Below are 14261 nucleotides of genomic sequence, written 5' to 3'. Positions count from 1 at the left end.
AACTTTAGGATTAGCTCATTAAGCGATGACCGGTCGTCTGCTACAGCACCCCCTAGCCTCCTAGGTTATCAAGTCGGGCCTAATTATTTCCTGGAGAAATAATAATATTAATTAAATCAAGTGTCCTAAAGGTTATTGACTTTTTTTTAGCAAATTTTATTTCCTCAAATAATGTTTTGTTTCCATTTTGAGTGGGTTTAACGCAGACCAAAGGTTGTTCTAAATTAGTGAAGGTTGTTCTAAATTATCCTTTAACATGAACGTTGGTTCTCTAACATAGATCTGCAGTGAACCAGGATTCACAATACCTAGTAGAAACATCAGGCTGAAAAACATAATTTGCATGAATACATGGTGAAAACTACTGTATCTCCAAGAGTCACAAATCCAAAAAAAGCAAGTATTTTGGGGGGATTTATCAGAGTAATAGTACATTAAAATCTTTTTACTATGTATCAATTAAAACTAAAATGTATTGCAGATTTTACTGAATAAAACACTGAAGGGAACCTGCCTGTGGAGCTTATCCTATCATATTGTTAGACATTAACGGTCGTATTCAGAATTGTAATCAAATGTTAACGAAGCATGTTAGGACTGACAGAGAAAAACAAATATACACACTGACTTTGGTTATTATAGCCAGCTGGTGAGTACAGCTGACATTTGGAAGAGTCACTGAGCAATGTTGCTTTCAAGCATTCAACAGATGGGTGCAGTAAAGGATGAAGTGGTAAATCAAAGAGAAATTCTCAAAGTAAACGCGATGAAACTACTTCAGAGCGTCAGACCTGAACCATATGGATCCAAAGAAGAGCCACATTTGTACAGCCCACACACGGCACAGTGATTAGCAAACGATAAGTCTACGCTCCAAAGAAAGTTGTGGAGCTTGTGGGTGCCAACACCATCACAATGTAAAGTGCAGCACCATAAAGACGAACACATGTTCTCAAACAATGGCTTTAACCTCTCTCTCCAGTTTAAAACTTCAACTTTTAAACAAAAAAATCTGTTTAGGTTGATTATTGCTTGAGATAGTTCTGTACTACCTTATGAAAACATTTTGAATACAATGAATGAAAAACTAGAGTGGAGAAAAATACTCTGAGTCTGACCACTTTAATCATAAACAGAAAGGACTGTGTTGAAAATCCGAGAATCCTACAACACAATACAGCCTTTGTACACAAATCTGTCCTCATGTTAGAGGCCATCTATGATCTAACATATGACAGACTGGCAGTGCATTAACATGACTATTCACAGGTCATAAACAGTATCAGACCAATCATAAGACCAGGAGTCAGCAAGCAGTCATCTGCAATCTGAAAGCTTATTGTCACACACATTATGCCACATAGGCCCTCCATTCCTTTCATGCTACCTTTCTTAAAGATTCTCAGTAAAAAAATTTTTTTTATAAAGTTTTGTTTTTATTGCTTTCTAAAAATGGAGTCTGGGAACAACTCCTTTACTCTTTCTGAAGAGTTGCATCTGACACTGATATGATTGTTCAGAGGCTGCACCTGTTGCTCCCACTGACAAAAACTCCAACTAATGCTAATCTGTTTTACACTTTACATCTTGTTTTCTGTTACAATACAGAATACTGGGGATTTCAGTAGGTCTTAAATATCTGACTCCTTTGCGCCTAAGGCCGATTAACACAAAATAGTAAAATGGAAGATATAAACTGTTTAAGGATTCTTGTTTTGATTACATGCAGCTATTGTGGTATTAAATTCAACATTATGAGTATTCTCATTGCTTACCAGATAGTGCATGCTATAACTATGTAAACTAAAATAATAGTGAATACAATCACTGACAACTAGTTAAGGACATGCTGGTGTGCTTTGGAACATTGTTCTGCTGCTTAACCCAAGTAGTGTAAGACTGATCTTAAGGTCACAGACTTTCAGGGTTTGTCCTGTATCTGTCTGTAGATTAGCATTTAATATGGTGCTAATTGGTTGGGGTCTTTCTGCCACTTTCTTCCATCTGCTTTTAAACAAAATAACCCTAAATTTTTAATTTCTTCTAATTTTTTTTTGTCATTGTTTAAAAGTTTTTTAACAACGGTTTAACACCTTTGATATGTGGGGACTGGTGGAAGGACTTAAGCAGACAAGCAACTGCAAAACTCAAAGTTTTTGATTAAGTGTACTAACAAATGAGTCGCATTGCCAATGGAGGGAATAAAAGTAACTTAAAAAAAGATAAAGTAAAATGAAACTAAACAAGATCTGAGGTGAGGATTTTAAAAGGTAAAAATGAAAAATGGGGATTAGATACATAGTTTGGGAAAATAATCTGGCTCCTCATCCTTTTCTTCTGTTTTGAAGCGATTTTGTAGACCAAGCTGAAGGATGCTGAAGATACAACATAATGCCACAGCCTCTCAATTGAATTTAGATATAGACTTAAGTGGGCATGTTAGTGTAAGGAGTAACTTTGTTCAGAACAGAAGTTCTGTGAACAGAGTTGTCTTTGAATTTCTATTATATGTTGTTCTGTGTGTTTTTTAATTCCTTTTTGTCCTGTCTGGATATGTAGCATTAAGAATTGACGTCTTAATGCCAATGAAAGCCCAACAGATTTTAGTTTCAGAAGTGGAGCATTACTGCTTTTGCCATAGTGCTCCGCTTGATGTATATATGTAAAAAGCTTTATTAGATTTTCTTCTGGGACTATTTCATGTTCAGTGGACACATAAACGGGAAAGTAGAAGAGAAAAAAGAAGAGAAAAAGATGAGACAACATGCTAAAAGGGAGAAAAGGTGACTAAAATAGAAGAGAGGAAAAGGAGAGAACAAGAACACCTTCAGAGTCTGCTTCTACATCTGCAAAGAGAGATATAAAAAGAACAGCATCTTGTATTATTTAATACGAGATGTATAAAGTGACAGCTAAAGCTAATTGATAGAGATTTTCTGTATAGAAGTGAATCTGGAAGCACCTGTAGGTGTTTGGGATAGTGCACTTGTGTATGTAAGGTTTATTCAAAAGCAAAATGCTCAGTAGTGGTTGTGAGGAACCAAAGACACATTCACACATTCCCACCCTAGTGCTCCCACATGCATACACTCTTACCCACAAGAAAAGAGATGCAGTACACACACTCGCACTCATCACACACATCCTATACTCCCAGGTCCAGGTACAAGCACACCAGAGGGGTATCAACCCCATCCACACCAGGATGGGGTTCAACCATCCTGATGATGAGGTGAACCTTATCATCATGATGGGGGGCCTCCATCCAACCCAACAGTGACCACAATGCGGCCTACCCAGTCCATACTCTGGCCCTTACCCCCCACCCTTATCTCAGCCTAGATGGCTGAGCCAATCCACCCGGAGATGAGGCCAACATAAACTGAACATGCCAGCTAACCAGAGCCCCACCCCACAAACCCTGAGGCGCTGCCTCCACCACACCCTACCCCTACATACATAAACCCTACCCCCATATTCCAAGGGAGGGTAGAAGGGCCAGCCCCAGTCGACCTCCAGGACCCAACGCCCATCCTCAGCCCAGCCCCCAACTAGGTTGCCCGCTCCTCCCTCAGGCCCTAAACTCCAAATGGCAATCAGAGAACAGGGGCGTGAGAAAGACCCGAGCCTGCCTCCGCCTGCTGAAATGTCGCTGTATGTTGTTCCCAAGTGCATTTAAAACTGGGAGACCCAAAGGGGAGTGCCCAGTGCATCCCCCCGCTTCCGGAAGGCAGCTAGCGTAAGCACACCCCACCATGCACCACCCAGAACCCTTAATGTCTAAATGCGAATTGGGGCAGAGGAAGCCACCAGGGGTGAGTCCTACAAAATCCCCCACCCCCCCCACCCCCATTGGCCATCCCCCTGTTATATGGTTGGCCTGTGAGCCAACCGCAAAAACGAAACCAAAACCCCAGCCCCACACCCCCTGGGGAAAGAAAAAGTAACAACAAAAAAACAACATAGTCAGCCAGCCTGCCCGAACCATGCAGACCCATGCTCTCCAGACAGAACCAGCACAGAGAGCCACCATGAACCAGGACAGAGGCAAGGAGCTGGACATGCAACTATCCAAGCAACTGAATCTGAGGATTTAGGGATGTTCTGAAGGAAAAATTGGATCTACTAGCAAGGTGTATCTCACACTCAGCCAAAGATCTTCTGAACTTTCAATAGGGTTAAAAGTCCATGCTGTGTGTCTGGGCTTGAAGCAGCAGGAACCCCACAGTAAAAGCACCTGTTACAGCATGGCTAGTGTAATAACAGTGGAACAGTGTCCAGGGGACCAGCAACTCATCCTCAAGTCGGAAGCTAAAGGTGCGTTTCTAACCAGAAAGCTCCAATTAGCCTAGCAAGCTAAGGTGCTGCCGGTTTTAGGACCAACGTCACTCATAATTAATGTTATTTGCTTTTATAGACCGTAAATGCTGCACAAAAACAAGATCCTGCAGAACCAGCTATGAAAATGTTAGGGGAGGTCTTATCTACAGCGAGATGAGTAAGAACTCGTTTACTTCGTTTTGCAAAGTCATTAGAGAGAACAGAATCCCGTCTGCACCCTGGATCAAAGCAGCTCCCTGCTTGTGACTTACTCCCAGGAGAATAAATGTGTCCCTCTTCTTCCACCGGCGGCTCTGTGTCTCTCTGTGAACCGATGTAACCACGTGTCCACAAGTGTCAGTGCTTTGGTTTTTATTTGGGATATCTTACAAATTTGTTGCCCAAATTCTTCCAAACAGTAATGTTAACATTAAAAGGAGCATGCCAACAAATGCTGACATGCTAAATAATATTAATAAAAAATGCCAGTAATTAGACTCACAAATATTCTTGTGGGAGCCGAGAGCTGCAGCATAGCTGCATCCTTGGTTTCAATGAAGAATGCAAACAATCCCGGCTATCTATCCTGGGAAAACTGGAGGACAAATGTTGAAAGTGTTTCCCACACTGAGGCGATGTGAGATAAGGAAAATGAGCTTTAGAAAAAACACACCGAGCCAACTTGTAAGTGATGCTATATTGTTAATCCTGCAGTTTAGTAATTACTTATTGCAGGAAACATTTGGTGGTCCAATTCTGCTTAAGGCTGAAAGTGTCTGCTTTTCTGGGTTTTTCTAACCAACTCTGTGCAGTGTAATAGCACAGTGCAGCTTTACTTCTCTAATTAAATTTTTTTTATACCTAACTTGGCAAGTCTGAGTGGTACTGGTACCTCTCTAAGGCATCAAAGAAGTGGTAAGGAACGCTAAAGACTTAATCATGGGTTTCAGTGGCAACACATATGTACAGCACTGAGCTGGGTGTCTTGTACATAGGTACTAAGACGATGCAGCATTTATTGAAGACATGTCACATTTTTGTGACAATACTACATAAATGTGGAATTCAGAATAAGTGACCTTCATTTTCATAAGGCTTAATGTATGGCTGTTTATTTCAAATATTTAATTTTGTATATGAAGAAAATGTTAAGACGGTTATATTTTAGCATATCAGGCATGCAGCTAGTTACCCTACAACCAAACTGAAATTAATATGTAGATTTTATAGCACAATACTCTATCACATAGAGCTGGGATTCCCAAAGTGTGGTGCGTGCACCCTGGGGGTGCGCGAGCTGCCACTAGGGGGTGCGCGAGCTGAAAACTGTAATGGTGGTCTGACGGTGTTTTTCCCCCACACCATAAAGACGTGTAAATAAACATTTCCTTTGTAAAGATTAAAATCCAAAACTGTCAATTTAATTAATAAACAAAATGTATTGTAATGATCCGTATTAGACTTTATTGCTAAGTTGCACTCTTACTGTTTCTTTAAGTTAGGTTGTTTTTGGGTGCAGTTCATTTTACAGATGTGTTTTTAGCACATATTCAGACAGAAACAGGAAAACTAGAGATTGGGCTGCAGAGAGCCGAGGTGTGTTGGTATGGGCGTGTTTACCTGCTGGATGTAACTGTTGTGAAACAATTATAAAATAACCTTTTACCTCTCTGATTAAAAACATCTTTATGGAGTGAGTAAGACTCTGAGATGGGTATAAATATCACGCAGGTTTGCCTGTGCTGGTACCTAGGAGATAGAAGAATTTTTCGGGTTGCATTCAGAGTCCAGCAGGTTAAAATAACTTAGCAAGCAGTACAGACCTTCATTCATTGTATCCGGGATCTCATTCTTTCGGTCACAACCCAAAGCTCGTGACCATAGATGAGGGTAGGAACATAGATCGACCGGTAAATCAAGAGCTTCACCTTTTGGCTCAGCTCTCTCTTCACCACAACGGATCGGTACAGCGCCCGCTTCACAGCAGACGCCGCACCAATCCACCTGTCGATCTCCCGCTCCATCTTCCCCTCATTCGTGAACAAGACCCCAAGATACTTAAACTCCTCCACTATAGGCTGTACAACCCGGAGAAGGCACTCTACCCTTTCCGGCTCAAGATCATGGTCTCGGATTTGGAGGCACTGATCCTCATACCAACCCCTTCAAACTCCAGTGAGAGCTGTAGATCACGCCCTGAGGAAGCCAATAGAACCACGTCATCCGCGAATAGCAGAGACGCAATCCTAAGGCCACCAAAACGGATCCCCTCAACACCTTGGCTGCGCCTAGAAATTCTGTCCATAAAAGTTATGAACAGAATCGGTGACAAAGGGCAACCTTGGCGGAGTCCAACTCTCACCGGAAACGAGTCCGACTTACTGCCGGCAATGCGGACCAGACTCTGACACCGGTCATACAGAGACCTGATATGACAGCCCTTATTAAAGGACCTGGTACTCCATACTCCCGGAGGACCCCCAACAGGACCCTCCGAGGGACACGGTCGAATGCCTTCTCCAGATCCACAAAACACATGTAGACTGGTTGGGCAAACTCCCATGCCCCCTCCAGGATCCTGCTGAGGGTGTAGAGCTGGTCCAGTGTTCCACGGCCAGGACGAAAACCACACTGCTCTTCCTGAATCTGCTTCTCTAGTCATTTGTAATTAATCTAGCGCACCATTATGGAAGTAAATCTTACACAGTGTTGCTCATCTGTGGTAGTATTCAGCTGGTTTCAAGGCCTAGTGAGGACATGTGAAACTGGTCTACCAGGATACAATATAGTGTAAAACTGCAGGGAGGAATTTATTGTTTACCATATCATTATGTTCCTGTGTGCCGTTGTAGTGCTGCCAGTATTAAAAGCACTCATAAAACCTGTGTAAACATGAGAAAGAATCTACAGAAAAAGATACATGTTTCAGAAATGTTTAAAATAATAATACATGTTTAAAATACTTAGAACATTACAATAGGCAAAGATTTCCTGCTTATAAACCAAACATTTATGCCATCACATCAGCACAAGTTTTTAGAAGTAAAACTTGTATGTTATACTATCCTTTTCTATCACTGTAATTGTAATGACAATATTAAAAATCAAAAATATAAAAGGCATAAGCTTGTAATTTAAATGGATTATTTTATGTCATATTAAAGTGCATTACAGTTCTTTACATTTTGGCATGTTCCAACCACAAACTTCTATGTAGTTTATTTGGACGTTATTTGACAGACAGACTAAAACAAAGTAGCAAGCAACTGTGGAGTGGCATGAGAGGAATACAGGCCTTTCAAATGTTTTTACAAATAAAAAAAATACAAGTATACTATGAAGTTTTATTTATTAGATTGTATAATGTTTTCATTCCCCTGAGAAAACAGCAGATAAACACAGCCTACCTGCACAGACAGACATTGCAGTCTCTGGTATCAGGTTGGACATTCAAGTGCTGGCTCTTTACCACCAAGGGTACATTGGTGTCTTTGGTCAGATTCCATAGTAAAGTCCTCTCAGTTACAAGCTTATATCCAACACTGACATTTCTCACCAATCCTTCAGGGTTTTGGAAAACTCCCTTCATATGGTCACGATCATTATATCGCAAGTCACTGCGGCAGATACCAACGCATCAGCTTTTTGTAGTTGCCATAAAATGTCTGTTGAGGCAATATTCAGGACAGATCTGTTCATTATTTGACTGAAAAGTAAACTATTCAAGTTTCAACGCTCTTTGTTTGTACGACTAATATGACTGCGGCGCATGCGCATAGGGCTGTTCTACATGTAGCAATTTGGTGTCAGTTAAGAAATGTCCTATTCCCTTCTGAAGACACTGTGTTGGATGTAATCTCAGTATAAACCAAGCTGTTCTGTGAAGAATTCAGAGATTTGTTAAAGAACATTCAGTGAACAAACGGCACCTTGAAGACCAAGGAAGACAGCGGACAGGTCAGGGAGAAGGTTTTAGGGGCATTTAAAACAGTATACCAAGAGTATGGCACAACTGCATTCTAGGGTTACGCCATATCAGGAAAAAAATTAGTTGCGATACTATTGCAGGATATTGTATGATGATAACCTGCCTTTAACACTCTTTTTTTCATCAAAATGTCCCTAATAATTTTTTATAAGCTTTAAACAAATCAACGTTTCTCCTACCATTATTCAAGGGGGGCACCCCACCACACCAACGACGCTGCCTGCTCTCCCAAGAAGATCACGGGCATGTTATACTGTAATTGTACATGTTCACAGTTAGTGTAATTAAATGTATCAGCTATTTATCTCAGACTGACAGGAGCCTTGCTCCTGTCAGTCTGCCCCAGAGCAGCTGTGGCTACTAACCAAGCTCACCACCGTCAAGGTGTGAATGTCGGTGTGAATGGTTGACTGTAGCGTGAAGCGCTTTGGAGTCATTGGACCATTTACCATTTTACCATATATAGATAACAGCAGATCAAATTATGAGCAATTGCTGTGCTGCTCCGCTATTTTCAACCTTCGGTGTCGCCAATGCAGACACACGGCGAGTCACATGTGCTGGCATGCAGGTGAAAACACACTCCAGCCAGCAGACAGAGAGCACGCAGAGAAATATGTCGCAACCTTTGAAGCAGCAAAATTGACAAAAGGCAAGAATATCTTGGTTTTTTTAATCCACCGAATTTCGTGATGATCAATAACAAGTATACAAAACAGCCAAAGGGGTTCTTGCCCTGTCCCTGACACACACCAACAGCTAAAGATTGAAAGGTGGAGTGAGACAGAAAAAAGATTAAAAAAGATAGAGAGAGAAAGATGGTGACAGACAAAAACAACAGAGAAAGAAATTAAAAGAGATATATAAATACATACAGTATAAGATGACTAAAGAACAAACTTTTTTCTTTTAAGTCCATCCAACAGGTCAGATATAATATTGACATGAAGAACTTGTATCTATGGGACCAAATATTGCAGTAATTAATAAATAAACTGATTAGACAATATTTGTTATATTTTCTTAGCTGCAATGTGCTAAAGCTACATAGTGAGAGGGACGTTGCACTCTTATAAAGCTGCCATGTCAGTGCTCTCTGGTGGACAAACTAATATGATGATGCGGTTTCTAATTTTATCAAACATCCTCTCCTACCGCTCTGTTTTCTGCTCTTTTCTTCTGTGCATATAAAGAGGAAAACTAAGTGCAGCCCCGCAGCTTCCATGGGGTTTCAGTAGGAGAGTATGTAGGCGCCGCTAATCAATTGCACCCAGTTAGCTGATCATCACCAAATGTGACCTTCTCAATAGGAACATGTGCATTGGCAGTTTGCTGGTCTAAACCTGACAGTAGTGTGTTTACAAAATGCAAAGTTTGAAATACATCAGCAGCACTGACTTTAGATATGCACTGGTTTGTTGTCTGTCAATCTGGGAAGAGTATATATGGCAACATAGTTTGAAATTCATCATAAACAAAGTTATGTGGGAACAATTTAAGATAGCTGCCAATATTTCCTTTGGTGGACGTCGCAACAGATTCATCTTCATTTTAGAAAGTCAAAAGCTCAAAGAATCTTAAAAAAAAAATTTGAGATCAATCTCAGATTACTGTTGTAAATGTTCAACTTCATGACAAGACCGTACAGAACAAGTGTGGCTTGTTTCCAAGAGTTGCCAGGAAAAAGTCTGTTCTCTCATAAAAAGAATATGGCAGCACAACGTAGGGTTGTAATGCTGCACCTAAATGATTCACAAGACTTCTGCTGAATTTCCTTTGAACAGATGGGACCAAAGTAGAGATTATTGGCTGTAATGCAAATCGCCATGTGTAGAAAAAAGAGGCTACATGTCAGCAGAAGCTCCCCAGAACAAGTGTTCAACATGATTTTGGAGAGGTAAAAATTTGGCCTTGCTTTCCGATCACAAGACCTGGGCACCTTGCAGTCATTGGGGCTGGGGCCCTGTCCACATGAAGACAGGCTAGGGCTGGGCAATATGACTTAAAAATAAAATCTCAGATTTTATTATACCAAATCCAATTAATTGATTTTTTTCCACCTTTTCATTTCACAAAAAAAAAGAAAGATGTTATTTTAAAAACTTCCTTTTATTTCAAGCATTTTGTGTAGGAGTTCAATTCAAAGTGCAATTAAATACAAGCTGTGAAACATGCTTGTAAAATAGCTTCAATCGTTTTAATCTGGGATCTGGATCACGCCAGGGGGGTCTCATGGGACTCCATATGGCCTACACAGACACCATATCTCAATCTAATGGAGCACTTTAGGGATACGGTGGAACGGGATATTTGTAACATGAATGTGCAGCCAAGAAATCTGCAGCTACTGAGAGAAATGGACCAAAATCTTAAGAGAACTGGTTCCAGCATCTTGTTGAGTCTGAGGATTTAGGGGCGTTCTGAAGAAAAAAATGGGATCTACTAGCAAGGTGTACCTCGTGAAGTTGTCCAAATTAAACTGCAATGAAGTGAGAGAATGATATAGTCATATAGTATGGGGTTCCGATTGTACCAAAAATAAGCAGATGTAATATGTCTAGATGTTGTGTTGTTGTTGCATATGTGTTGTCTGCATAAGTAGAAGTTGCACATGTATTTGTTGTATATGTAGATGTAGCATTTGTCTATGTTGCACTTGTCTATGTTGTAAATGTCTATGTTGCACATGTCTATGTTGTAAATGTCTATGTTGCACATGTGTATGTTGCACATGTCTATGTTGCATATGTCTATGTTGCATATGTCTATGTTGCACATGTAGATGTTGCACATGTCTATCTGCTATTGTGTTGTTAAGTCACTGTGATCTTGCCAGTTCATGTGCAGTAAACTAACCTACACCTTGCAGTTGTTTTATGATGCTGTTGCCCCCTGTTGTTGGTTCATGTAATTGTCTGCACGTCTGTAACTTGGTTAAGGTCATTGCTCTCAGCTGTTGGTATATGCTGTTGGTCCTTGTCGTTGGTTCATGTCGTAGGTCCTTGTTGCCTGTTCCCCTCGCCATCACAAACAGTGGAAGTACATTTTCTTTTGTCTAAGTGTTTGTTTAAAAAAAGATACAAAAATGTTGTTTTTTCATTATCAATAGCTCCAAAATGCTTAGATTTCCACGAATCTCGTGGTATTTACTTCAGGCATTAATTAGGACAGCAAAGGAGGAAGGAGGGGGCCTGGCGCAAATCGCTTCGGGATAATAATGGGGGGGGGGGGGGGGGGGGTACATTTATAGGCTTATAACTTTAAAATAAAACCAAAGGGGTCCGCCAATGGCCCGTGAATAAATGTGTGCTCGCACTGGCAGGATTCAAAGTGCTTTACATGGTATCTACTGTCTGGATCGCCGGGTTGTTTTAATCGTAGCTCAACCAAAACTTTTTTCAGACACTAGGGGGCGTAATAAGCCAATGGACGCTAACAGTGCAGTTTCATGAAAGTTATTTATATTATCAATTGACAATACATAATTATCCTTGGAGGACTCTAACAAAATGCAACCCATAATTTATAAAAAGGGTGCACTTAAATAATAGGCCACAATAATATTGTATTTTGATGTTTAAAATGGTCAAAATGCCACCCTTTTTTAATCAGAGGCTCTGGGGTCTCCCTGCTCCCTGAGAGCAATGACATTAACCAATGACGCAATCTACAGACGTGCAGACAATTACATGAACCAACAACAGGTGGCAACAACATCATAAAACAACTGCAAGGTGTAGGTTAGTTTACTGCACACGAACTGGCAAGATCACAGTGACTTAACAACACAATAGCAGATAGACATGTGCAACCTAGACATATGCAACATCTACATGTGCAACATAGACATATGCAACGGCTACATGTGCAACATAGATATATATAACATAGACATGTGCAACATAGACATATGCAACATCTACATGTGCAACATAGACATATGCAACATCTACATGTGCAACATAGACAAGTGCAACATAGACATGTGCAACATAGACATATACAACAAATACATGTGCAACTTCTACATATGCAGACAACACATATGCAACAACAACACAACATCTAGACATATTACATCTGCTTATTTTTGGTACAATCGGAACCCCACAATATGGAAAAAAAAACACTACCGAGTATCTAATAAGTTATTGCTGCTAAAGGAGGTTCTGCAGGGTATTGAATCAATCCAGTCAGTCAGTCAGTCAGTCAGTCAGTCAGTCAGTCAGTCAGTCAGTCAGTCAGTCAATCAATCAACTTTAGGGAACGTTTTGGACAATGCTGATTAAAGATGGGGTGACGTTCACTGTTTCTCCTAGAGATGAACAAAAAGGTTTTATCCAAGCAGATTAGCTCTTTCAGAAATGAAACATAAAGTGGGGATTAGCATTATCCCTGTAACCACCTCATAAGCAGACGTGTTTGTGTTGCTGGATGGATCACCATCGTGGTGGAAGTGCATCTTTCCAGCCTTGTGAGCTGGAGTAGACTCTCAGCCAAAGATCTTCTGAACTTTCAACAGGGTTAAAAGTCCATGCTGTGTGCCTGGGCTTGGGGCAGCAGGAACCCCACAGTAAAAGCACCTGTTGCAGCATGGCTAGTGTAATAACAGTGGAACAGCGTCCAGAGGACCAGCAACTCATCCTCCAGTCGGAGGCTAAAGGTGCGTTTGTAACCAGAAAGCTCCAATTAGCCTAGCAAGCTAAGGTGCTGCCGGTTTTAGGACCAACGTCGCTCATAATGAATGTTATTTGCTTTTATAGACCGTAAATGCTGCACAAAAACAAGATCCTGCAGAACCAGCTACGAAAATGTTAGGAGAGGTCTTATCTACAGCGAGCTGAGTAAGAACTCGTTTACTTCGTTTTGCAAAGTCATTAGAGAGAACAGAATCCCGTCTGGACCGTGGATCAAAGCAGCTTCCTGCTGGTGACTTACCCCCAGGAGAACAAATCTTCTTCCACCGGCGGCTCTGTGTCTCTCTGCAGACCGATGTGACCACATGTGTCCACAAGTGTCAGTGTTTTGGAAGTTAGTGATCCAGCCACCGCACCGTAGAGAAGATGTTCTGCTAGTGAGGAAAAACTGGTTCTTCTTCCGGTCCGATCGGCTGTGTTTGTTTGAAGCATTGGCGATATTGCAGGGTGTAAAATCTCCACAGTTTTTTATTTATTTATTTACAGCTCGATTTTTTACATTTAAATTCCATCCCTTTTTTATATATTTAAAACTCAGGTCCTCATGTAATTTCTGGTATTCAGAAAAACAACAGAGTGAGACCTCTACGGGCTTTGCTCTTGTTATCCGTGTTGTTTCTAGAGTAATACTCGGTTGCCACCTAGTGGACGTTTAAGAAACATCATCTCAAAAAATTATGTTAACTTTATTGTATTTTTTATTTTATTGTCTTGTATTTTATTTTATGACAAAAAGGGTTTTAAGAAAATAAAACCTCCCTTAAGAACAGTAATGATTAACAATGCAGAATAGAGAGAGTTAATTTGTGTACGGTGTTAGGGCTGGACAATATATAGAGAATTTTGAAATATCGAGATTTTTTAAAAACAGTTATAAGATGTGACTATATCGTTTATGTCGAGATGGTCTATGTAGTGTTAGAATCATGCTTTTATGTATTGCAGTGGGTTATTCCTATTTTTAAAATATGCATTTTCAAATATGAAAATGTGCCTGTGAGACCTTTGGGATAAAACTTTCATTCAGAGATCCCTTTTTACAATTACTTTATGAAAAGGAAACACATTGAGATGAATATCATATATCAGCATTCAGCCTAAAATATTGAGATAATATTTTTAGTTCCCCATAGGGAAACAATTGTAAAAAGGTAAAATTTGCCAAATTAATGATGCACTACATTGATTAAACATCTTACATGAAAATGAATCATCCAATCACACTGCATCAACATTTTGGCCTCTACGTGTGGCAA

General features: G+C 40.4%; 1 protein-coding gene across 2 annotated transcripts in view; it reads right to left on the bottom strand.

Moving 5' to 3' along the window:
* The window catches only part of LOC110369139 (neurocalcin-delta A), a 94367-nt gene extending 81004 nt beyond the window's left edge, over nucleotides 1-13363 (bottom strand). The window contains exon 1 of one of the 2 annotated variants that reach the window (XM_036129077.1): nucleotides 13247-13363. The gene's annotated coding sequence lies outside the window, so the exon portion shown is untranslated. The remainder of the gene's footprint in view (nucleotides 1-13246) is intronic. The other variant, XM_036129080.1, reaches the window with a different exon arrangement.
* Nucleotides 13364-14261: the final 898 nt, after the last annotated feature.

Source organism: Fundulus heteroclitus, chromosome 3, assembly GCF_011125445.2.
Source record: "Fundulus heteroclitus isolate FHET01 chromosome 3, MU-UCD_Fhet_4.1, whole genome shotgun sequence".
NCBI lineage: Eukaryota > Metazoa > Chordata > Actinopteri > Cyprinodontiformes > Fundulidae > Fundulus > Fundulus heteroclitus.
The sequence above is the reverse complement of the archived record's forward strand: the minus strand, read 5'-3'. Positions and strand labels throughout refer to the sequence as shown.